This window comes from Sceloporus occidentalis, unplaced genomic scaffold (genome assembly GCF_023333645.1).
Source record: "Sceloporus occidentalis isolate IW3139 unplaced genomic scaffold, rSceOcc1.0.p SCAF_5, whole genome shotgun sequence".
Lineage (NCBI taxonomy): Eukaryota > Metazoa > Chordata > Lepidosauria > Squamata > Phrynosomatidae > Sceloporus > Sceloporus occidentalis.
Genome location: NW_028316985.1, coordinates 68,471,771 through 68,497,570, shown reverse-complemented (window position 1 = coordinate 68,497,570; position 25,800 = coordinate 68,471,771). Strand labels below are relative to the sequence as shown.

The following is a 25,800-nucleotide window of genomic DNA, read 5'->3' as shown; positions in this document are numbered from 1 at the left end:
GTCCATTAATCGTCAAAGAAATTATATATTATAAAGTATGCCTCCTGTCTCAACAAAAGCCAGCTCAACCTCATTGGAAAATTACCAAGTACTGTAGATTCTAAACCTCCCTTAAACTGGGCTAAATGGACATCCCTTATGAGGCTATGAAAACAGTGAGTAAAGGCACTGATGCAGATCTTGAGGAATTGTATCATTTCAGTACAGGATATTCATTGCTCCCATGCAATGTTCATCCTGTTGCATTAAATTTTTTTACACATACCTCTTTTACGCACAGAGAACTCTGAAATTTGCAGTTCAAACATGTTTACTCTGAAGTGATACAATCCCTTAAGATTAGTGTTTATTAGCAATGAATGGCACTAAAGAAGCTGCCTTTTCTGAACATTTGAATTGGTTGTTATTCATTCTCCTTTGAGATGGCCAATACTTTATTCATTGTAGAGACATTCAAAAAGGAATAGAATGAAAAAGTAACCTCCCCTGTGAGGAGGAGGAAATATAGCACTTCATGCATTTCCCCCCTTTTCCTAACATTTCAATGGCTCAAAGATACATATTCAGTGGGACTGGGCAGTTTACAAAAGGAAACAATCTAAAAATAAAAGTTTATTTTAGGTCAGTAATAATGGGGTCATGTTTCATATTTCTATTATCTGTATCTCATTACTGTACAGAAATCGTTGCCTCAAAGGTTGTATATTAGATAGATGCAATCCAGCAGACCACGGCCCTGAAGCTGTAGGAACTGAGCAGAGAAGAAGAGGATGAGGGGCTTTAGATGTCTCACTCGTGGAGTTGCCATGAGTCAAAGTCAACTCAAAGGTAGTTTACAGCAACAAATAGTGTAACATTATAAATTATTGTTTGCTGTTCTCAAATAGGATTGAATTATTTGTCTAAAATGATGCTCTTCTCAACCTGTGACCATGCCATCTCAGGAACTTTCAGGTATAATATATCAGTTCTATTATAAGCTCTGAAAATGTGACAGCCATATTGACATGTGCTAAACTTTCAGTGAAACCATTACACCCAGAAAATATTCATCTTTACAAATGTTTACATCAAGAGACATCATCTAGTGTTTGAATATCTCTGTCCTTGCACCTCTATGTGCTTTCCAAGCCAAATCATCTACTTTAATTCTACATGATGCTAAACCCAAGAAGATTGGCTGATAAAACTTAATGAATATGTTGAAATGAATAAGCTGACATAATGTTCAAGGAGAAATCCCTGATTAACTTTTTAAAAGAGTGGGATTTGCTTATTGCATTTTGAAAATGAAAATGCGGATATTTATCAACACGTGAGTTTGAATTATAGTTACAATTCATTAGAAGTAGAAAGTATAATTAAAAGAAAGTTAAACTATAGTTTTAAATATAGCTAAATGCTTTGGGAAAGGAATTTAATGTATTTGTACTTTTCTTTCTTTGTGGAGATAATCTGTTAGTTTTTTCTTTTTTCTTTATTTGATTTGTATTTTTTATATATGCAAAATGATATATGTTTTAATTTAATTTTTAAACCAGTATATAATGCTACAGTAGCAGCTTTTACACCATACTTAAATATGCACAAATAAGAGTGCAGCTTTAGGGCTATCAGTCCTATAGTGCAATGCAATGAGCCAATTTCAGATGTTTAAGAAGCCATGTTTATGCAACATCAAGCCTACCAGGCCCATAATGAAGTAAGAGTGCAAATGAAAATCTATGTGTGCCATGACGGTCAGAACCTAGATTACACTACACATTAAAAAAAATACAGATTAGAATTTAGTCTAATCTCTTAAAAATAAATATGTTATTCAGCCAGGTAGTATTCCGCAGAAATCTGTTTCTAAGATTAAACGCTTTGGAGAGTCCAGGATCCACAAACAGAACTATATTCCTTGTCAATCAAACAAAGACTATTTTCTAGAAACCAGATATTGCAGAGAAAGTGAAAGAGCTAATCTTATAAATAATAAAAAATAGCTACACCGTTTGCTTCCTACTCAAAGTACCAACATGCATATGTACCATCAACAACTTTGATGATAAACTGTTGTTGTTCAATGCCTTAAAGTAGTTTTCAACTAATGGAAACCCTAAGGCGAAACCTATCATGGGGTTTTCTTGGCAAGATTTGTTCAGAAGAGGTTTGCCTTTGCCTTTGCCTTCCCCTGAGGCTGAGAGCATAGACTCTCTCAACTTCACCCAGTGGGTTTCATGGCTTTCCAAAAGATTCAGTCATTAGTCTTTTTAACTCATCTAAAATGTATTTGTTCTACTCTGAAAGTCAGCTGCAAAGATAAAAACCAAATTAACACATATTCAGCATGTTACCAAGTAACTAACATTTGTTTATGTGTATGACCTATTAATGGGTTTGGTATATTATTATATTTTGCAACAGATTTTTTTAAATATCAAAGGTGGTGGTTGTTTTCTCGGTTTACATTTAGCAAGTTCTTAAAATACACATATAGCAGCAGTTGCACATCCTCCCTTTGGAAGAAAACATTATTCTTTTTACCCATTCAGTGCTAATTTATAGTAAGTACCCTGGAGTGCAATACAAATCATAGCCTTTCCTTCCTAACTGGCCACAGTGCTTTAAACCCATAAAAAAGACAAGCTTTTTGAGCTTGTGTCGGATAACTAGATTTATTTCTTTGCTTCTGGAAGTGGTAGTGATGGACTAAAAAAGCACTACAAGCTGTTTCTTCTTTTACTGTAATGAACCTTCAAAAATATTCACTAGTGTTCCAAAGGAACAAAGCATTTCAATCATATTGCTCCTACCAGCTAGGAGGTCCCAAGCTACTACAAAGGGTGAAGGTCGGAAAGCTCAAAACACTCAAAGTATTAAAAAGAAAGCCTAGAAAGCAAAACTCAAAAAAGAAATGGGAAAATAAAGGACAAACATTAAGGGCTATTATAACACGAAACTAAGATGATAGTCCAGCTTTATAAAATCTGAACATTAAAGCTCCCCCCTTCTCTCTCTTTCTTGCTTTTGCAAGACACTTGAAAGTCGAAAAAGGGAAATAGCAAAGCTTGGAAATTTGTTTGACATTAACTCCTAGAATTCCCTAGCCAGCATACCTACTGACCATTCTGGCTGGGGGATTCTGGGAGCTGCATCTCAACAGATTAAATTTTCCAGGTTCCGGAAAATGGACAACTTGAAGAAAAATGTCCATCTGGTAGGTCTCTCTCTTCCTCATTCTCTCTCTCTCTTACAAACACACACACACACACAGAGTTACCATATTAAATAGGCTATACACTATTTTATATATTAATTTACTTCTGCACAACTAAACTATGAAGAATAGCCCAGTAACATATAAGAAGAAAGGAGCAGTAAATATTAAACATTTTAAAGAAATTCTATTTAATTTAGTAATTTCCTACAAACTGATTGAAAGTCTCATTAAGTTTCCAGTCATGCCCAAAATGAAAACAAACTAAAGCTCTTTCTTTGAGAAGGCTTTTCGAAGACTCCTTCTTTGAGAGCAACTTCTCTGAACACAAGGCAGCTCTGTTTTGCTTCCTAGGTGTTGACATTATCAATTACCAATGGCCTTTGAATGGCCTGTGGCCATTCAGCCTGCTTGACAGCACACCTCATTCTTGGCATGATGCTATCTCAGCTACAAATAATGGAGGCTACCATGTTTCCTCTTGGCCAGAGTTTATCTAAGGTCCATCACATTTGTAATTCATCCGTATCTCAATATACATCATAATAAATCTGTTAAAAGTCCAGTCATATGTTTTAACATATTTTTTTGGAAGAGACAATTATTTAGGGTGTAGAGCTGCTTCTATAAGGTGGGGATGTTTTCATTCCATTCAGATAGGTTCTGTATTGAATGGGATCAGTTTCTTATACTTTAGCACTGCCAAGTAGATATATTCAGAACATCTTGAAAACATATCTCACTGGACATGTTCTATTGCAGAAATATCTTTAGAAGAACAAAACATTAAACCTCTGGCAGAGGTATTTGCAGTGGGACATCTAGCTTGTAAACAGAATTATTCCTTCATGGGAGAGTTGGCTTTTCAGGCATTATTTTAAGAAAAAAATTAGGCACAGGTGGCTTGAGAAGAATGTTTTTGGTTCAAACTGGGTCTTGGAAAGCTAATGAAATTTCCTGGAAATACCTCTGCCTTCCTTCATGCTCCTCAGTTCCCCCCACTATGCAATTTTCCACTGTAGTTCTTTAAGAATCAGTCATTCACTGTAGTTGTTGGGTTGATCAAGCTCCTTACCCATCTCAAAATCCCCACATTCTTCTCAAGGATGTGCTGCTAGATCCATATGGTTACTTTGAACACATATGTCTTTATTACAATTTAATATGTTTGGGAATATTTTATTTTAACCACTAGAAACCCATTAGTTTTAACACAATCCACAATCCACCCTCACACAGGCTCACTCTCCAGCACTTAGGCCCCTCCTCATGTTCTGCAAACCTTGAACCTATCTGACTACCATACTCCTCACATCATCCTCACAGTATTCTGTCTCGTTCCCAACTAATCCCCAACCATCTGTAAATTAATCTAACATTCTTCTCCTACCACTAAAACTTTATACATTCTACATTTTCCACATCAGTAAGTAAAATACAGGAGTGGGAGTTATGCAGCCCTCCAATTATTTTAAACTGAAGCTCCTATGAACCCAGCTGACACAGCCAATGACAAAGAAAGCTGGGACTTTCAGTCCAACAATACTTGGAGGACTATATGATTACACTCCATTTGACGTAATATAGACTATAGAAAGCAAACCTTTCATACAAGTTATGCAATATCACTAACAACATGCAGCCCAATAGCAAAATTGCATTTATGGTTAATTTAATCTAATCTAGAGTGCTCTAAATTAGAGCGTCCTAAACTATGTGATGTGAAGGACCATCAGAGGTATGTTTCTCCAATGTGCCAGGGACCAATACCATATCTATGCACACTGACTACAACTGTTTCTTTCCTGGAAACTCAGGAAACACTAGAGATCAATAGCTCAGAACTTTACACCAAACCACAGATCACAACTCTGAGTACCACAGCCCTGGATTTACTCAATTTTAAAACAAAACATACCACTGAGGCTACTGCTGGAGCACCAGTACTGCCACTTGATGTCAAATACTGAGGATGTGGGGAGAGGAGCTTTGACTTCAATGTATGCTAAGTCACATCTTGTCAGTGTTGTCTGCCTTCAAGACATTTCCAACTTACGATGATCCTATGACGACCCTATCCTAGGGTTTTCTTAGCAAGATTTCTTCAGAGAGGGTTGGTCATCAACTTCCTCTTTGGCTGAGAGAGTATGACTTGCCATGGTCATCCAATGGACCTCCATGGCCAAGTGGGGATTCAAACCCCGATCTCCTGGTGTCCTAGTTCAAGATCCAAACCACAATGCTGGCTCTCTAGGATTCAGTTACTTGGAATGTTTCTGCCTTTACATATCCTTCACATTTTTATGGCATGATGGTGGCATAGAATTGAAATGAATGAATAAAAAAAAATGTACACAGAGAGAAAATGTCCATAAAGAATATCCTTGTTTTGGTTCACACATCCCTACTGCCCACTGGATTGTTAAATGGCAGATTCAGGCATCTTATGTAAAAGGTAATGTACTTATTATGGATATAATAACATTTTTTTCATTACTCAAAACAGCAATATTTTATTTCATTTGGAAAACTATTATTTCTTCAGTTGGTACATCCAATTCTCCTACCTTTAACACAGTAATTTCATTTGTGTGAATGTCAAAGCTACAGACAGTACCATTCCAACCAGAACGATGGCAAACTCCTCCTATCAATTTGGCTGGCTGAACCTTTTAAAAGGTATATATTTTAGAGGCACAACCTGCTGAGGCAAACAAATGGGATGCTCCTGGAACCCTTCAAGAGGTGTGCATATTGAAGGGAGGATTGTCAGAAGAAAACAACACTGCCTACCATCACACTCTATTTTGCAGGAACAAAGCAGAACAGTGGAGGACAGGGAGCCTTGGAGATGTCTCATGCACAGGGTCATCAAGTGTCCAGATTGACTCAAGGGCAGTTAACAACAAAAACCAACCTAACCTTTTTAACAATAACAACCCTTTTTTTGAACAGGCACATGGAATAACCAGTTTCAATTGCCCTCTCTATGGTTAGATGTACTGCACTGCATGTCTATCTTCTCATTTTTTCTAAATTTGCATCTCTATTTATAAATTCACATTTAATCCAAATTAACAACATCTTTTTAGTAATAATCAGGCAAGTTTTCATTTATCATTACAACATTATATCAGAGTCCACAAAGAAAAACAGATTTTATGAATTTATTGCAGCACAACTGACTGTAAATCCAGAATTTCCACTTGAATATGGAGAAAACATTGCTGAGCATCCCACTCCAACATTTTCTCTCCTACTCATTGGAGTAGGTTTTTTAAGGTACATGGGGATGGGGGAAGATGGAGGTGTTACTGGTTCTGGTGGAAACAATTTTGAGTACTCAATTGCCTCCTGGTTTCAGGTACAGGTTGAGTTTCCCAAAATCAGATTTCTGAAATCTGGAATGCTCCAAAATCCAATGCTCATGTGTGGCTGAGATAGTGATACTTTTGCTTTCTGATGAGTTAGTGTACACAAACTTTGCTTCATGCACAAAATTATTTAAAATATTGTATAAAATTACCCTCGGGCTATGTTTATAAGATATATATGAAACATAAATAAATTTTGTGTTTAGACTTGGATCTTGTCTCCAAGATATCTCATTATGTACGTATATGCAAAAAACAGGTATTACAAAATTTGAAACCCAAAACACTTCTGGTCCCAAGCATTTCATATGAGAGACTCAACTTGCAACCATTTTTGAAGTTAACTATAGCATGAAAGAGTGAGAGGCAGAATCATCAACTTGTATTAATGCCAAGGTTAAATGAGTGGGTTGACACAACAGATTCAGTTCATTACCCACGATTTTGAGTCAACCTCCCCCCCCCTCAATTTTAATACCCATCTGATTAAGGATTACTCACTTAAAAGATTTGATGTTAGAGCTTCAGCTTGAACAGGATACACCTGCCTTGGGGAAATTCTGAGTTACAACATACCTAGAAACTTGTACAAAAGAATGTTTTGAAAATGATTCAAGGACAAGGCTTGTTTGGGCAAATTCTACTCTTTTGTCATTAATGTATCACTAATTCCTGCTTTATACATAACATTAATCTCTGGCAAGAAAAAGTGTTTTTACACTGTCATCCATGAATTGTGGCACAAGAAGCTATACTGTCATAAACACAGCCATATTCAGCTGAGACAGTGGCCTAACCCTTTACATAAAGGTAAAGGTAGTCCCTTGACATGAATGTCTAGTCATAATCGACTGTAGGGGGCAGTGCTCATCTCCGTTTCTAAGCCAAAGAGACAGTGTTGTCCGAAGACTGTTCTGGTGGTTATGTGGCCAGCATGACTGCACCAAATGCTGTTACTTTTCCACTGAAAAGTGGTACCTATCTATGTACTTGCATTTGCATGCTTTTGAACTATTAGGTTGGTAGAAGCTGGGACTAATGACAGGAGCTCACCCCATCATGCAGCACTCAGACCTCAAACGGCCAACCTTTCAATCTTCCGATCATCAGAACTTAACCACTAAGCCACGGCATCCCTATTCCTATTACATACAGCACAATTAAGCTGTGTACACCTTTTTTTCCTCCTCAACACAGTCTTTATGTAAGACAAGTATCTATTCAAGTAAATATGCTAAGTAGCAAGATAAAACAAATATCTTCATTAGTTTAGCTGAACACAGACTGAAATATTAGTTTAAATGTGTAATTGCAGGAGTACTAAACCACCATACACCAAATCAATGGTACTTATTAGTGAACAGCTTAGAGAAGAGAGAAAAGGGAAGAATTCAAGATCAGCTTTCTACATTTTATATGTCAAGACATTTGTTTGACACACAGGGGTAAATCCCATCATTAGTATCAATCAGATTAGAGCCACAGAATTCATAGAAACCTACCTAAATCACCACTTGCAGTCTCACTGATTTGAATCTACTTTTTAAAATTAACAAATGGATTTCAGTCCTTAGATGGGTGGTGGTGAGAATAATGTGGATCTCCAGATTTTTCTAGACTGCAACTCCAAGCATTTTTCACCACTGTCTATACTAGTGAAGGTTACTTGCAGTCCAACATCTGGAGGGCTGCACAATTCACATGCTCACCATGGATTTTAAAGCAACATTTGGGAACTTCCAACATATCTGGCATCTACACTGGGGCAATTTTTTTAAACACCTCCTTTGATTCATGTTGTCTTACTAAAAATGTCAAAAGACTGCAGAGCAATCTGTGCTGAATTATGTAAACTACTTTCCACATACTAATCAGCTGATGATATACTAATGATATTCCTTTTCCAATAGCCTATACAAGGAGAATACAAACACTGAAGGTCTTAGGGCCAACTTTTGCCCCCTTAGTACACTGAAGACACTATTTTGCAGCCAAAAAAATTATAAAGGAAAGTCATTTCCCACTGAACCTTTCTGGTTTTCACTGGAGAGACAGAGATGTTATATGCAATACTACCCAATTTTCCTACCCGTTTTCAGAACAGAATTACAAATGTGAAGTTGAAGGCTTTCACACTCAGAATTCATAGTTTTTTGTGGGGTTTTCAGGACTGGCTCTAGCAATACGCACAATGAGGCAGCTACCCCAGGCAGAAGATTTGGGGAGCCATGAAAGGGCAGCAAATTGCTCCTTATTTGTTATGAATTTATACCAGGGTTTATTTTTATGCCAAGGCTGGGGAGCAATCTTATGGGATTTATTCACATTCTAAAGTAGCTTGGTTAGCTCTGGGCACCAAGCACTTTGGCTTAGGGTTGGAGGACTTGCTTTTTTTTTTTTTGGGGGGGGGGGGGGCTGAAGCATAGTGTTGCCAGGTATTCAAAACAGCAATAAAGGACAGTGACGTGCAGAGCTAGCCTTCAGGTAGCTGTCAGTACTCAAAGCCATGTTAGTAGGCATCAGTATAATAAAGGGATCTTGTAGCACCTTTGAGATGAACGGAGAGAAGTTTGTAGCATACGTTTTCATAGACATAGGCCCGGTACAGACTGGCCTAAAGTGCCGGCCTGGGGCCAATTTTAGGGCTCAGGAGAGCTAAGCCCTACCACACTGTCCGGGCACCATTTTGGGCACCTCCTGCGCCACCACTTCTTCTCCCACTACTCATCCCATCACTGCCCCAGGTCTTAGGATGAGATGTTGCTGCAGCCTCAACCACCGCATACACTCAGTCCAATGTGTCCTAGGCATATTGGACTGGCCAGTTGAGCAGAGTGGTGCAAGCACGCTGCTTTCTGCAAGCCACAGGAGCAGAGCGTGTGCCTTGGCTCACTGTTGCCCTGCACCAGTGATGTCCAAACTCTGGCCCTCCAGGTGTTTTGGACTTCAGCTCCCAGAATCCCAAACCATTGACCATGGTGACTGAGGCTTCTGGGAGCTGAAGTCCAAAACAACTGGAGGGGCAGAGTTTGGACACTGCTGCCCTACACTGTTATCTCCACCCTCCTGACTAGCCAGCCAGGGACTCCCACTCCTCCACTCTGGTTAAGCAGGTGGGCAGGACGGGTTGGAGAGAAAAGGAGGAATTAACAGAGGCCTTTGGTCAGCTGCTGGAGGAGTCATGGTGGTGGAAGATTTGGGGGCTCAGTGGAACCTGCCCGATTTCTATGCCTCCCCCCCCTGCACTCTCACATATACACTCATTCTGTTATACTGTTTCTCTCTTTTTTACACTCACTTTCACAGGGATTCATTCACATTAATTCTCTGAGTCACTGACGCATTTCTCTGAAAGGAGTTTCTTTCAGTTTCAAAAGGTGATAAACAAGATTCCTTTATCTTTTTGTTTGTGACACATTCAAACCTCTCTCTTGCTCTCATTTTCTCTCTCACACACACACACGCACACCCATACATGCTTAGGTGCATGCTTTTTCTTTCTTGCTTTCTCCCTCAGACTTTCTTAGGCAGTTAATTCTCACAGTCATACATCATGGTCTCTCTCCTTCCCTCCTAGACATTGATTCACACACATTCTTAAAACTTTCTCACATGCTAATTCTGTCTCACACATGCACACTCTGATACACTCTCACACACAGTCACACATGCATTAATTCTCTCACACAGCCTTTGTACCTCCCTTGGTGTATGTGACTTTCTCTCGTGCACTAATTCTCTCTCATATACTAAGTAATGCTCTTTTTATGACTCTTTCCCTCAGATACATGTAGTCATAGTCTCTCACACAAATTCTGTCTCTCTCTCATACACACGGTCACACACTTCATTCCTTTTTTACATACTTGCATATACAGTGTGTATACACAAGAGAATGGATGTTTCTGTGTGACAGAGTGTAAATGAATATGTCTGAGAGTGAAACAATGAACGAAAGAGCATGACTGTGTACATATCTGTGAGTGTTGGTATATGTGAGTGTGGCTGTGTGTCATACAGTACATGTGAAATTTACACATGTTAAATACTGAATGTATTTAAATAAAACCTATAATTTGAATGATGCTATTTCTTTATGAAATGTTAAAATATGAATATGCATGAATGTGCAAACAAAAACATGCACACTAAACAAAATATTTTTATTCATATGTTGGGGGGCAGCATCCGTATACGGATGTAAAGTGAGTCACAAGAGTAAAAAAATCTCAGAACTACTGCTTTAGTTTTTGTCTTTACACATTTGTTGTTTCAATGACTCCCCCCCCCCAGTAAATAGCTAATAAACAAAATCTCTCCCCCAAATCCCAGTTTGTCTAGCCCAGGGGCACCCAAAATATCTGGACATTTAGAAGATAAGACAAAAGACTGCTGCATTCAGAAGTCATGTTGTTTTGGGACTAGCCAAGAGGTAAACAGAACATTTAGACAAGTACTCAAAATATGCATGGTTCAGAAACAGAAATTAATATACTTTGGACCACAGCATCAAAGAATCTATTGGGGAATACAAACCAACAACTAGACACTACTCTCAATAAGATGAACTTAAATAAAACATACATGTGGAAGCAGGCAACTTTCAAAAACACCATTTTCCAAAAGTTAATATTAACTTGGGGAGAAACACATAATGAAAGAGAATAACTATAATGGTATATATTTGCATTAAAATCAAATTATTTGGAATTTTTAAGGAAATACATTAGTACAGTTGCTATTATTCAGAGCAAGCATTTTTTTAGTAAAAAAAACCAGTTTATAGCATTCATTCATTTGCTACTATCTTTCAAACAAAGTTGCCAGATGGAAGCTTCAGAAACAACTGAGGCGATTTGTAATAAGAGACATGCATTATGTTCTACAGATATGTCATGTTCTGGAAAAAGGCATGGGAATGGGGGCAAGCAGGCACCTGGCAACTCTGCTTTTAGTTATGCTACAGGAGAGCACTACTGCAGAGAGCAAATGAAGACGTTCTGTAGAAAACTGCCACTGACACTCCAGTGGAAGGGAGAAATATTTGTGCATTATTAGCCTGAAAATAGCCCCAAAACCCCACAAAAAACTACGGATGCCGGCCATGAAAGCCTTCGACTTCATATTTGTGCATTATCTGGCTTTAAGATGAAGTCGATAGAAAAAAATCTATTTCAGCCCATGAAATCTCATAGAACGGCAACCAACCATGTGCACTGCCAAAACCACTGTCAAACCAAATTAATCCATGGTTAAGATCCAGTGGGCTTGAGCCACTGATGGAACTATTTATGTTAGAAGAACCATGAAAAAAATTTAATCTTTCCTCCTGCAATTCCCCATGAACAGAGATGGGAAACCCTCTGAAATAAGTTTTCGGACAGCACAGATGGCTGCAATTGGGGGGGGGGTGTCACTACTGCAACACTTGTAAACTGGTTACAATGTTATTCAGGTGTTCATTTGAGCACAAATAAACACAAGCCTGATCAGGGTCAAGCTGCTGCTGCTCTCTTTGTCCCAGATTTCTTGACACACAAGAGTCATCATGTCGGCACACACATGTAATCCAGTACATAAAAGCCCTGGACCATGATCTAGAAATAAGCCTTGCACACTGCTTGGAAAGGGTGCAACAGCGCTCAGAAAGACCCAGGATTTCAGAATTGTAACTCACAAAGTAACTTTTCTAAGCTCTGTCCTCACAAAAATGGAACTCTTATATGCCATCATGCACAAGCCCCTCAATCTGCTTCCCACACATTTGTTTGTATCCGCATGGGAACCTAGAGTTTACTGTCCTTGCTTACATACAAAAAGATTGTCATCACTTATCTACAGGCAAGTAAGAAAATTAACAGAAAAGGATTAATGCATTTTTTAAATTATTAATATGATTAAAAATCTGACTCAACTGCACTTTCATTAGAAAAGGAAAACTAACTATCAAGATTACATTAAACAGCTTTTAACTGTAAAGCCTACCTGAAACCTTTACAAAATGAAGCTGAAAAAACACCGATTTTATTCCATCTCTTTGACACTGTTTTGATCTTGAAATTTTGAAAACCCAATTTCTCATCCACTCCACCAAAAACTACTTCTTCATCCCTTATAATCTCATCTCTTTCCTCTTCCTTTGGTTTCCAGATTCCCAACAGAAGTCACAGGACTTCAAGAGCTTCAAAATCCAGTTTCCTGGGACGTATGAGGACCTCTATGCAGTGTCCAGCATACAAAACAGGAGAATCTTCTGTATAAAAAACAGACCAACTCATTTCCAAGGTCCCCTTACACCTTGTCATTTTAAAATCTTTTCATCTTGAATTAGCTAGATCTATCATACTTGAGTCTTGAACAAATACAAATATTGCTATAGCAGTTTGCATTTGCAGTAGTTTGAATCTTGTGATCCAAACACTGTCATTTCCAAAACTTCACAGACTAACCAAAAATAAAGTTTTGTAATACTTCAAGTGAATTAGGTTTTGGATAATGAACCAACCAAGAAATGTGAAATCTGTTGGCTCTTTTGCATGATTGGTCATTTAATGAATGTGTAACTTAATAACTTAATTCCAAAATTAAGTTAATACTGAAATTCTAACTTAAGCCAGATAAGTATGTTAAATAAATAAATAAATAAATAAATAAATAAATAAATAAATATTTTATATATATATATAAATCAATCATTGTGGTCCAAAATACACTGCAGAAATAATTCAGTTTGAAACGGCTTTAACTGCCCTGGCTTATTGTTAGGGAATCCTGGGAGCTATACTTTATTGTGGCACCAGAGCTCTCTGACAGAGAAGGCAAACTACTGTTTTCAGAATTCCCTAGCATTGACCCAGGGCTGTTAAAGTGGTCAAAAACTGGATTATTTCGTCGATGTGTTACGAACCTGAATTACGTTTTTTCTTTTTTTGACATTAGTTCCACAAACAGAAACTAATTGTTTGAATAAATTATTTATTCACAGGGGATCCTGGAACCAAATCTCAGCAGAAAACAAGATCCCACTGTACTTTAAGCGGAAAAGTGTCTAATCTGCAATGACTGTCCTACAAATGAACTTTCCAAAGCTTTCTCACCTCTCCTGTTATTATGATGTAGCTTAGACAGATGCTTAAGGCTGAACGGTTTGTAGAGTTGTGAGGTTTTGCTGCAACACCAAATGGAAAGGACATAGCTGCTCTACCTAGGCAAGTACGCATGCATTGTTCAGAAAAAAACAAAGGTGAAAGAAGACTTGAAGGCAATGATACTGCAAGCAACAAGGTAAAAAGTCTTGTCTGACGGTCTTTTCCAAAAAAGGAATGTGATTTCTGCTGGAATTTGATGTTTTGGAATCCCTTAAAAGGTAGAGAGAATGGGTGGAGAAGCAACCACAGTATCTGTCAGGAAAAGCGTATATATGTGCAGAAGAAGAGATTGTTTGAGTTCAAAAGCCACAGCACCAGAAGTAAGAACCCACTATATCCCTCCCTCCATGCATGGCTATAATATGAAGCCATCCTCTACTTTGTCAGAAGATGTCATGTGGTAGTTGATATTTCATTTAATCATTTTGGAATAAAAGAATTTAGAAGTGTAGCCAATGCAAATGGGAAGGAAGGTTTAGTCTTAGCAGCAGCAGCATACATGAAAAACAGGAAACATCTACAATAAGAAGGTTTTTGTCTTCATACAATGGAACATAAAGATGTGTCATCCTGCCATTTCAGACAAACACTGCTATTTCTAAGTAAAGTTGCACATTTTATTAGAGCAGAGTTATATTAGGTTTCTTGTATACTTCTAGTACACAGCCTGTTGAAACTTGTATGACGAAGATGGGGGAGACAAACAAATGTAACCTATTCAACTCAGTGCACAGTTCTTAATCAGTAAGTAACTCCAGTTCAGGGGAGGAAAATCAATTTTCAGAAGTCAAAGAGTAACAACTATAGATTTAATCAAATTGTACCTACAATCCCTTACTATTTTCAATATTTATGAAAGCAATGAGGTAAATGGAAAAGAATGAATTTCAATAAATGTCACATATTTAGTTGCTATGATTAATTTTTAAGATTTATAGAGCTGGATCAACTTAGCCAGAGCAAAAGTGCTTCAGAGTGTCAGATGCTTTTTAGCATAGGTAGGCATTTATATAAAGCCACAGAAAGAAAACAAAATGGCTAGCTGCCCTATCCATGACTTACATAAGATGAAATCCTGGGGTTTTAATTAGGCTCTTCCAAGAAAATACTAAAATAGATAATCTTAATATTATCTAATTATCAGAATATTGATAGGATGCATATCCATGTGAAGAAAATAACACATTTATATCTATTATCAAGAGAAGTCATAAATCAACAGGCTTAAGCAGAACTTATTTAGATTACAAATTTGCAGTTGTGGCTAAAAAAATACTTCAAATTCTTACATACCACAACATCAGTTAAATTTATTATTCACTATCCAATCAGGTTAGATATCACAACTCACTTTCAAAAGCCAGGGCATTTAGATTTTAGGTGTTTTCAACACAGGTATAAGCACACACTACTGAATGTTTGAAACTTCCTTGCTTTCCCAGTAAATAGAAGTGGACCACACTAGTAAGCAATTCATATGTTTAAGAAGGATTATACATGATGCATTCCAGTGGATTGTGCTGTTGTTGTTTTTTAAACCCACATTAAGTATATAGGCTATGAGATTATTAGCTTTTGAAAAGTGCGACACTTAACGCATAAATTCATTCAATTCTAAACAATGGGCCTCAATATCACATTCCACAGTGACTTCATTGTTGAAGGGTATTTTTTAAAGTGATCAATACCATGCCACTTGGACTATCTTTTCTGTGGGACTGGCAGTCTCCCACCACCATCATATAACCAACACCATTTTTGTGTTCATTGGCTACAGCCGTTTCTTTCCTGGAAGCAATGAAGGTAGCTTGGTGACTGGCACTGTGTGTATGTTGTGTGCCTTCAAGTCATTCCCAACTTATGGCGACCCTATGGCAAACCTATTACGGGATTTTCTTGGCAAGATTTGTTCAGAGGAGGTTTGTCACTGGCATTGGGGACCATGTATTAGTGTAGCACTGCCCTAAAAATGTGTACCCCAGTTTTATTATATTTTATTTTAAAACACAACATCAGCATCTTTACTATTACTGTATCTCTCTTCATTTCTCTAAAATTAATAAATAATGCCAAGCACCACCATTTGCACACTGGTTTAATCAAATGTTAACAACTGAAAAACTGTACACCACTAATACTAGGTCAACTGTGCACTTTCATCAGTTCAGAGTTTAGTTTAGGGGTGGGAATCACGAGGCCCTCCAGATGATGTTTTACTGCAACTCCCAGCCATTATATTCAATGGTGATGACTCATTGGAAGCTGCAATCCAGCAAGATCTGAAGGAGTGCATAATTCCTACTCTTGCCCTAGAGAATATGCATTCCTAACTGGAAAAAAAATCACTTGGTCAAATGTCCTCCAAGTCCAAGTATCATCGTCCTTTAGTATATCCTCAAGACAGCATGAATAATTATTACCCTGTACAGCACACTGTCTTCCTGGAGGCAAATAGCTTGTCAATTCCAGAGATTTGTTAACACTGAAAGGAACAAGTCTGCACACATTTTGCTGGTTTAGGATGTCTTTTGAAATTAGATTGCAAAACTGATTTGATTTCCTAAAAGGTATCTGAAACAAGAAAACACCACAAGGTTAAAGATTCTTAGAGTAATTAGCATTTGTGGGATTTCAAAGAGCTCAGTGTAGAAGAGAGTGAAATGAAGGGGGAGAAGGAAAGGAGAAAGGTCATTTAATTATTCTTGTCTTTAAAGTGTCACCTACATAACATTTCTCCTGGGTAAAGAAATCAGTTTAAAAATTAGTTTTGCTAACATACTTGTGTAGCTAATGCGTATTAATTATAAGTATTTTAAGAAATATTGCAACAGGAAAGAAGAGTACTCTTTAAGAGAAAGATTCATTCACACAGTGGAAATCCTTAAGATTGTATGAGCCACAAGCTACATTTGCATTCAGATGACACATCTCAGCAGTTATTGAATGCTTTCTGGTGAACAAGGTAAAATGCCTCTCTAAAGACAAAGAACAGATCAAGACTGTGGAACTGAATGCTCAGGGATGGGTAAACCCTATTATGCAGGCCTGGCCACTAACCTCTGAAAGGCATGAATAACCAAATACCATCTTGTCTGCATTCAGTCTGAGTCGGCTCATCCCCATCCATTCAACAACAGTTGTCAGAAATTGGTGAAAGAGAGCATCAACTGTATTGTGTCTTATTAGAAAGACAGTCTCTATAAGAGAAACCTGGAATGTCCAGTTCAAGACTTCTCTGCCAGTATCTCTTGCTAGAGATAAGAGGATAATTACAAATAAAACTGAGCTGAGGTTTACAGTCAGGAAAGCTGTTTCACTGTGAGTTATTCCCAGTTTTGAAATAACTAATTAAATCTAATTACTCTGTCCCCAACAAGACTTAATTAAGTAATTTCTTGGCTAGCAGGAACTTCCCAAGAGAGTTAAATGTAACTAGTCATTTCCCAATTCATCATCCACTTCCTCCAACAAACCTTAATAAAGGCACCAGCACTCAATATTCCTGTGATACAATGAATATTTTCACATCTGCACGTGCTCTCAGAAGAAGATTGCTGGCAAGCACTAGGATTGAGAAAAACTGAAAACGATGAGGATCAAACTTGAAACCAGTTCCTACATGCAAATTGGGTGGTAGCATTACTTTTTTGTAGGCCACACCAGCAGATTCAAAGTGAGCAGGAAGGCAAGAGATGCAATCACTTGGGTGTGCAAGAAAATGCTTTTTATATGTTCAGAGACACTCAAAATATTTCTAAACAAGAAACTGTCCACCTTTGTAGGGTATCCGTATCTGCTTCTTGTTGTTAACTGTCATTAAGTTAACTTCAACTTATGGTTACCCTATAAACGAGAGACCTCCAAGTCATCCTATCACCAACAGCCCTTCTCAGATCCTACAGATTCAGGACTGCAACTTCCTTGATTGAGTCTATCCAGACTTAATTTCTAATTCATCTTTTCCAATCCAGATGAACAATATATGGTGTTTGCAGGTTGAGTGAACAGCATATATATTAGCAAAGGTGAGAGATACAGATAAGTAATGTAATTTATAGGTTGTTAGATCCCACGTTTTATGACAGGTTTCTCCAACCTGGCAGTTTCGAGACAGACTGCATTACAAATCCCATCATTCTCAGCTATTTGTAGTCCAACATATCTGCAAATTGCCAGGTAGAGGCAGGCAATTTTAAAATGACACGAGGAACACTTCTGAAAAATCCAACAACATAATGTGCCAATAGGGACAGGGCAACAATGTACATGCCACATACTTAGTAACTGGTTATCATAATTAGATAAATTTTACTATTTCAGTTGTTAATGTTAATGACAATATACCTTCCTCAATTTTAACAACCAGCATTAATGAATTAATTTTCAAACTTTATGTTCCAAATTCTGCTTCCTCCTGCACGGATCTGAGTTGTGTGCTTTGTAAAACTGGTTGGAAAATGGTCAAATCAGCACACTACATTTGGCTCCACCACTTCACTTCCTCAGCTCCACCCACTACTGGATTGTGACCACAAGACTCTTCCTAAATCGTAATTGGCCCTTTCATCAAAAACGTTCCCCATCCCCACTAATATAGTCTCAGCAGTATCACACAAATCCTTGCAATAATACTATAAGAATAACGCTATAGAATATACAGTATGTTGAATACAATGGTAAATATGAGGCCCAGGTCAAGCCATCATATGGTCCTAAATTCTAACCCAGAGACCTGTTGTCTAAGAACTTATGGTTAGATCAGTCCTAATGAGTGGGAGTAAGGTTAGCCACTATCTCCTGGTTGCTCAAATGCATCCACCCATAAAACTAGTTGCTGATTGGGGAGTTGCAGCATGAGATGTAGAGATAAAGAGTTGTAATTAGTTAATCAACTGCTCATTTGAGACTGACAGTGATAATACAGAAGCAGATACGGAGACTGGATGAAAAGCTACTGTAACCTTTATTAAATATCACTGAATAAAATTAATCAGGAGTGTTGAGTAAAGTGGGGGCAGGGATGAAGTAAGACATGAGGGCCTGATCTCTAGTCTCTGCTTCTGAGGAGCTGGCCTCCTCCACATCAGCTCTCTTGGTGCCATGTTCATGCTTACAAGGAAAGAAAACAATGGGGCTACTGCCAAAGAGAATACACCAATGAGAATACACCATCCACATTAATCACTAACTATTGTGTGTTGGATTCCTCTCTCTCTCTCTCTGATCTAGTCAAAGCAACCCAAATATTTACATGTACACGTGTCTATAAATATTCTCTCTATTCTTGCAGATGCCTGGTGACTTCAAGTCAAACATGAATGGAATATTTCCATAGGATTAATTCTTTCGAGGAGCTAGCCATATAGAAGTACAAAACAATCTACACTGTATGGTTGGAATGCAGCAATCTTTCCTTAAAGTCACTGACTAGAGGTGTTTAAAACAAAAGTCAGAGTAAAATCTTTTTGTTCCATGCAGGAAATATGAGTAATAAAAACAGTACTTCCTAAAACCCCCAGCAGGTTTTGCCTGAGTCATATAAATATTGCATCTTTTTAAGTTATCGGATTTTTTAAAAATAGTGCTAAAGAATTATATGTAAACACTTTGTTAAACAAAACATCCACATGGCTCTGGTGTTAAAGGCTGAGGCAGAATACTTTGTGGGACAGAATGATTCACGTGAGAGAGCCTGAACAGTGGCTCAGCTAAATTTGCATGTGTTACATGGCCATCCATGCTGCACTCTATCTTTGATGTATCATGTGATGTCATATGGCTGAAAACTTGGCCTGCTTCAGCAAACCCAGTATGGCAGCATCAAAAAATCTTGATGCTAGGTATAAGGAGGGCTGTACCTTTTAATACAACATCATTCACTTTGGCTGAATGCTTATGTTGTATGACTTGATAATGTCATGAGCCAATTATGTCACCATTACCAGCAAATACACAAAAACACATTCCTATCTTACTTGCAGCATTATGCACACTGAAAGTGGGGGACCAAGATCTACCAGCTACTGACACACACCTGCTGCAACATTATTTGCATAAAGCACCAAGCAATAACCCAAATCATCACATACACATTGTAGTGTATCATATCCACACTCCATATTATAAACATATGGTAATGAAATTGAATTGTTGCATTCTCTCTCGCTTTCCACCATTCCCAGATATACATATCTAACACATTTACTTAAGTTGGAGCACCAATTTATATGGATGCTAGCTTGTCAAATAACTAGTTTAGGACCAACGTCTTTAAATGGCAACTCTTCTTATCTATGAAGAAGTAACTACCATTACTACTTTGAACTAACTACAGATTCTAAATTAAAAACTCTTACCTTGGCGCATATTATAAATCAAGATGCTAAAATGTTTCACATATAATATTTACTGGAAATCAGCAAAACGAACATAAGAAAATCTTATAAGCAAGACTGTGATATTTGTAGCTACAGTAATCAATATATTTGCATTTAAGTAAGTCTAGTGCCTTTCACTTCAATACTGATGCAAGATTCAGTTTATAATTCTACCCATCAGGGAGTAAGACGCAACCTAGAGGAGTTTTATTTCTCAGTAACATATGTAAAAGATTGCACTGTAAATTGTTCAAGGTGATCAGGTGCAAGCTTTCAGTTCCCAAAAGCCCAAGAGCAAACTCAGTAGATTGAGGATGTAGTCATACAACATCTGTGAACCAAATTTGGAAAACATTCACTGATCTAACTAATCCCAGTGGAGATTTTCAATACAGGGTGTGTGTATCATTTAGCATGCGTCAAATTTATCTCAATGACATAGAATATAATCTGATAAAAAATAAGTGCTGCAGTGTTAGAACTATACACACACTAATTTGGGAGCCAATGGCTTTAACTACAGCAGTCAAGAACGAATTTCAGTAGGCCCAAAGAATTAAAAAAAACCAAAACAAAAACAGCCAGAAAACAATCTCAATTTATCAACTTCAGTTTGATTTAATGGATTTACTCTAGTTGAGCCTAACTGGATTTCATCCAATTCTTCACGTTCCCAGTTCACAAATGGGTATACACTGAAACTTTACATCTGCCAATTCCTGGTTGTCTGCTCATATTTATCAGGTTTGACAACTCTTTCTAGCAAAACAAAACAAAAAACCCAATTATTTCAGTTATACTTTTGTTCAGACAAAAGATTCCACTAAATTGGGTCACAAAAAAAGTGAAAATATTGCAAAATGCACTTTTAACAACGTATGCATACATCTAATTTTAAAAGATCAGACTAGGACATATTACATGGTCACATTCCTACAATATTTCTTGCAACAGCGCTGCCTACATTCCTAATTTTTCTGCAGAAGCATTTAGAGAATTTATGCAACACCAGTTTGGCAAAGATAAAGTTAAAAGCATAAAGATTTGGGATTCAAACCACATCTTATCTGCTATATTATTCCAAGATAGTTTCATAATCTTTGTGTGTGTCAAAGATAAATGTATGAATATCGCATTACATTTAAACCCACTTTAAGTCCCATTAGCTGATTGCAGGTGTATTCCTCTTCTCTTAGGTTGTAACATTTAAATTAACAGGAAACCCAGATGGCTCTAGAAGTCTTGCAACAGCAAATGTAGGAGCAAATGAGTGAAATTCTGCTGTTTTGGTAAGAGGTAGTTAAAATTGCTTTCACACCCAGCCACCCACTCCTGGTGTATTGTACCTACCGGCAAAACATAACACACATCAGTTACATTTCTAAGAGGCTAGTTGGCTTGTTATCTCATCAAGAGTCCTGATAAGAAAACTGCAAAGAGATGTTTCCACCTAACAAACAGGCTGAAGAAGTTGCTCCCTCCGGGCACAGTTGTCTCAACAAAAATGTACGTGTTGAAGCGATCACTTCTCTGCAACCCTCCCAGGGCTTTCTTTGCCAGCGTTGTGGTGAGATATGGGTTGTGCTGCTATTGCTGCTGTTCAGGCTGACTCAGGTTGTGGGGTGGCCAAACTTCTTTGCAAAGCAAGCCTTGTTGCACAGCTTCCAGCTACTCCAATTCTTCCTCCTGGGCCCCCTCCACTCAGTCCTGTGAGAGGGAGTCACTCCTGAATCATCCAGGAGCTCATTTCAATCATCTCTTACAAAGGGGATTTGCATTGCTTTATACTTGCCTCCTTCCCATGAGATCAGCAGCATTTCGCCCTCTGGAAAGTGTAGATGTGCATCGATCCGGATGACTCCCCTTGTTGAGTCCAAACCAATAAGGAATCAAAGCAGCACCATCAAACCTTACATTAAGATTGCAGACATTAAGATCGCAAACCTGGAGCAGCACAGCAGACCCTACATTAAGAGTGCAAACCTCAAACAAAAGCCTATGATTTTTTCCCCTTGCTTTGGAAGAAACAGGTGGTAGATCCCAAAACTGTGTGGGAGCTTTGTTTCCAGATGCGTTTGGATCAAGATGACAGGTGACAAGTAAACTGGACTCTTTATACTCTCAGAGGCACTCTCCTTTACTACTAAGCCACATGTTTTAAGTAAAGTACAATAACATCCAAAATTCACAAAACAGGATTCCCCCTCCTGTATTATTGTATACTATACCTTTGTGTTATTCTATACTATACCTTTGTCTGAGAAGAAACCAATGGTGTTTTGAAGGATCGAGACATATATATTTTATGCCTTTTGCTTGACCCCATAAAGGTTATATTATGTTGTGGATTTTGGGTGTTGTTGTACTTTACTACATGGCCAACACAGCTACCCCTGGACTTTAGGTAAAAGTCTAAGCCAGCATGCCATAGTGTTGGACCATGACTCTTGAAACCTGGGTTTGATTCCCAGCTAAGCCATGTCAACCCACTGGATGTCCTTGGAAAAGTCACACTCTCTCAGCCCCAGGGGAAGTCAATGGCAAACCTCCTCTGAGCTAATCTTGCCAAGAAAGCCCCATGAGAGGTCAACGTAAGTTGGCAACGACTTGAAGGCACACCACCACAACAACTAAACACCTTGATACAGCCTTTCCCAAACCTGACAAAATCTCCTCTTCTCACGGAGAGCAAACAGTTTCGAAACTTTGTAGTGTGTATGTGTGTGTTTCACTTTTTTCTTCCTAGAAAAGGAAGTTGCAGCAGGAGTCTCTTGTAGTTAATTTTTGACCAGAAGCTATCCTGTGGCTTGCAAACCTCACCTGTGAATCCCACAGAGCTGGGGTGCCCTGGGTGGGCAGGGAAGCACTCTGCACATGCTCAGAGATCCCTTCCCTTTTGGGATCGCCCCTTCCCATGTCCAGGAATGGGTTCCCTGGTATGCAAAACAGGTTCCATAAGGCTGGGTGGACCCTGCTGAGTCCAGGCAGATCTCCAAATATCGGTGGCGGCAGTGGCAGCCAAATTCCTGGCAGTCATTTCCTCTACGCTTTACTCCTACTAAAAGATCAACAACTATCATGGTCAGTTCAGTTCCCAGCTTGGCTATGAAACCCTTGGGCGAGTCACACTCTCTCAGCCTCAGTGAAGGGAAGGGCAAACCTCTGAACACACCTTGCCAAGAAAACCTCCTAATAGGGATGCCTTAGGGGTCTCCATGAATCAGAAATGACTTGAAGGCACACAACAACATCTCCACTCTAAAAGTAAAATCTACACACACACACACAGACACACAGACACACAGCCCCAAATGGTAGCAATGCCTCACTGCTTAATTACTAAGGCATCACGCTCTATAATCACGTACCTGGATGTTCGCCTGATTACATTCACCTCTGATTGAAACACGTTCCGAAAGGAGAATGAGGAGCCTCCATCCGCCTTCGGCAAACAGAAGAATGAAGCCTTCTCTGTCTCATGATTCCTTGCTGCAAGGGAAGGGAATCAGCACATGCTCAGAGGCGCCCTCTCTTTCTACCATTACATCACACACACTCAACCCTAAAGTCTGAAGGGAAGAGGGGCTGAGACTTAAACCCTGCCCAGTGTTCAGAATTAATTAACTCTTGGTTAAAAAGAAGGAAGCCCACTGGGTGGCCTTGGGCAAGAAGTCACACTCTCTCAGCCTCGAGGGAGAGCAATGGCAAACCAAACTCTGAATGAATCTTGCCAGGAAAACCCCCAGGATATAGGTTCTCCATATGTGGGAAACGACCACAACACACACACACACACAACCACAACAACCACCACACACTAGAAACCCACTGAGAGGTGTTTTTTGGGCAAGAAGTCACACTCTCTCAGCCTCAAGGGAAAGCAATGGCAAACCTCCCTTGGACAAACATTGCCAAAGAAACCCCTTGGGAGAGTCACTCTCTCTCAGCCTCAGAAGGCTCCTCCTCTGAACAGACCTTACCAAGAAAACCCTATCAAGGCACACAGAACTAGATACAAGGGCGGGTCACACTCTCTCAGCCTCAAACGAGAAGCTGGCAAAACCAAGCCACAAGAAGAAAAAGAAAAGCCCTCAATGGGAAAGAAAGAAAGAAAGAAAGAAAGAAAGAAAGAAAGAAAGAAAGAAGGCTGAGCCCAACCGCGCCCTGCCTGCCTTGTGCCTTCCTATCCTATCCTATCCTAACCCCGGACTCCTGGGCACAAAGCCTCCCTGGAAGCAGGGGCTGGTGGCTCAGCATTGCAGCGAAGGTGATGTCTCTCAGTCTCTTCCCTCTCGTCGCCTTTGCAAGACGAGGCAGTAGCAGTAGGAGTAATAGTAGTACCTCTGTTGCTGGAGGCGAGGAGGAGGTAGCCCAGCCGCCCGCCGCATCGGGGTGCCTTCGCTTCGCCTTCCCCGCCGCCTTGGAAGGAAGGAGCCACCTGGAGGAGGAGGAGGGAAGGAAGGCAGCCCAGGCAGGAGAAGGCGCTGCTGCTGGTGGTGGTGGTGGTGGTGGCGGCGTCTCCCAGCGGCAAAGTCCGCCCTTCCCTTCCCTCCCTTCCCGCCCTGACCTGCTGCTGCTGCTGCTGCTGCTGCTGCCGCCTGTGACTCAACACCACCAGCAGCCACCAATGGAGGAGGGAAAGCTAACCCCAGCTTTTGCTATTAAGAGCCCCCTTGCGGGCTCTTCCCTTCAGGGCCACAGGCACCCGACGCCATTTTGTCACCTCCACATAGAATCTTGGAAGAGACCCCCAAGGGACATCCAGTCCAACCCCCTGCCATGCAGGAACTCTCAATCAAAACACCCCCCCAAAAAAACACCCAGCCTCAGTTTCAAGGCTTGCCCAAGAAGGAGAGTCCATTGCATTCTATTGAGGGAGTGTCTGTGTCCCACTGTCTAACAGCCCTCACTGTCAGCTCCCTAAGTCTCTCCTAGTCATAAGGCATGGTTTCTAGATCCTTCACCATTTTGGTTGCCCTCCTTTGGACACACACTCCAGTTTCTCAACATCCTTTTTGAATTGTGGTATTCCAGGAGTGGCCTGACCAAGGCAGAATACAGTGGCATTGTTACTTCCCTTGATCTAGACACTGTACTTCTGTTGATGGAGCCAAGAATCGCATTGGCCTTTTTAGCTGCAGCATCACACTCTGGACGCATGTGGAAGTGGGACCCACCATGACCAAATAAAAGCTCAGAACACTCATAGACATGTTAAATCCAGGCTACGCTGTCATGCTCCAAGTGGAGGGCATCTTTTGAAACCCCTCGTAGAAGTGCTTCTAATAGGATCATAGAGTTGAAAGAGACCGTATCCTCCTGGACCGGAGGTGGAAATAGATGACGTGTCCTGGAAAAGGAGGGTGTCTGGTTACCCCTGCAGCTGCATACCAAGCCCCAAGCCTACCATTGTATTTTGGCTGCACAGGGCGACCAAATATCCTGGCTGTAATGGAGGACAAGGCAAGGCATCGCAAAATGGAAGACATGACCAAATAAAAGCTCAAAACACTCATAGAAATAGAAATTTCAAGTTTTTTAGTCATGTTCCAAATGGGTGATATTTTGGAATTCCTCCTGGACAGGAGGTGGAAATATAGGATGTGTCCAGGAAAAGGAGGACACCTGGTCACTCTGTCCACAAGCGGAGCAGCTCTGGGGAAAGCTGGCCTGGAAGGGCACCAGAGACAAGAGGAAAG

The 25,800-nt window shown here is 39.5% G+C and overlaps 1 protein-coding gene across 4 annotated transcripts in view; it reads right to left on the bottom strand.

Moving 5' to 3' along the window:
* Positions 1 to 24,512, bottom strand: part of LOC149312284 (hepatocyte growth factor receptor-like) — a 123,792-nt gene extending 99,280 nt beyond the window's left edge. Inside the window, exon 1 of one of the 4 annotated variants that reach the window (XM_089524332.1) lies at positions 24,443 to 24,512. The gene's annotated coding sequence lies outside the window, so the exon portion shown is untranslated. Of the gene's footprint in view, positions 1 to 7,077; positions 7,092 to 21,451; positions 21,516 to 23,469; positions 23,564 to 24,442 lie in introns of those variants that run through there. The other 3 variants (XM_089524336.1, XM_089524335.1, XM_089524333.1) reach the window with 3 other exon arrangements.
* Positions 24,513 to 25,800: the final 1,288 nt, after the last annotated feature.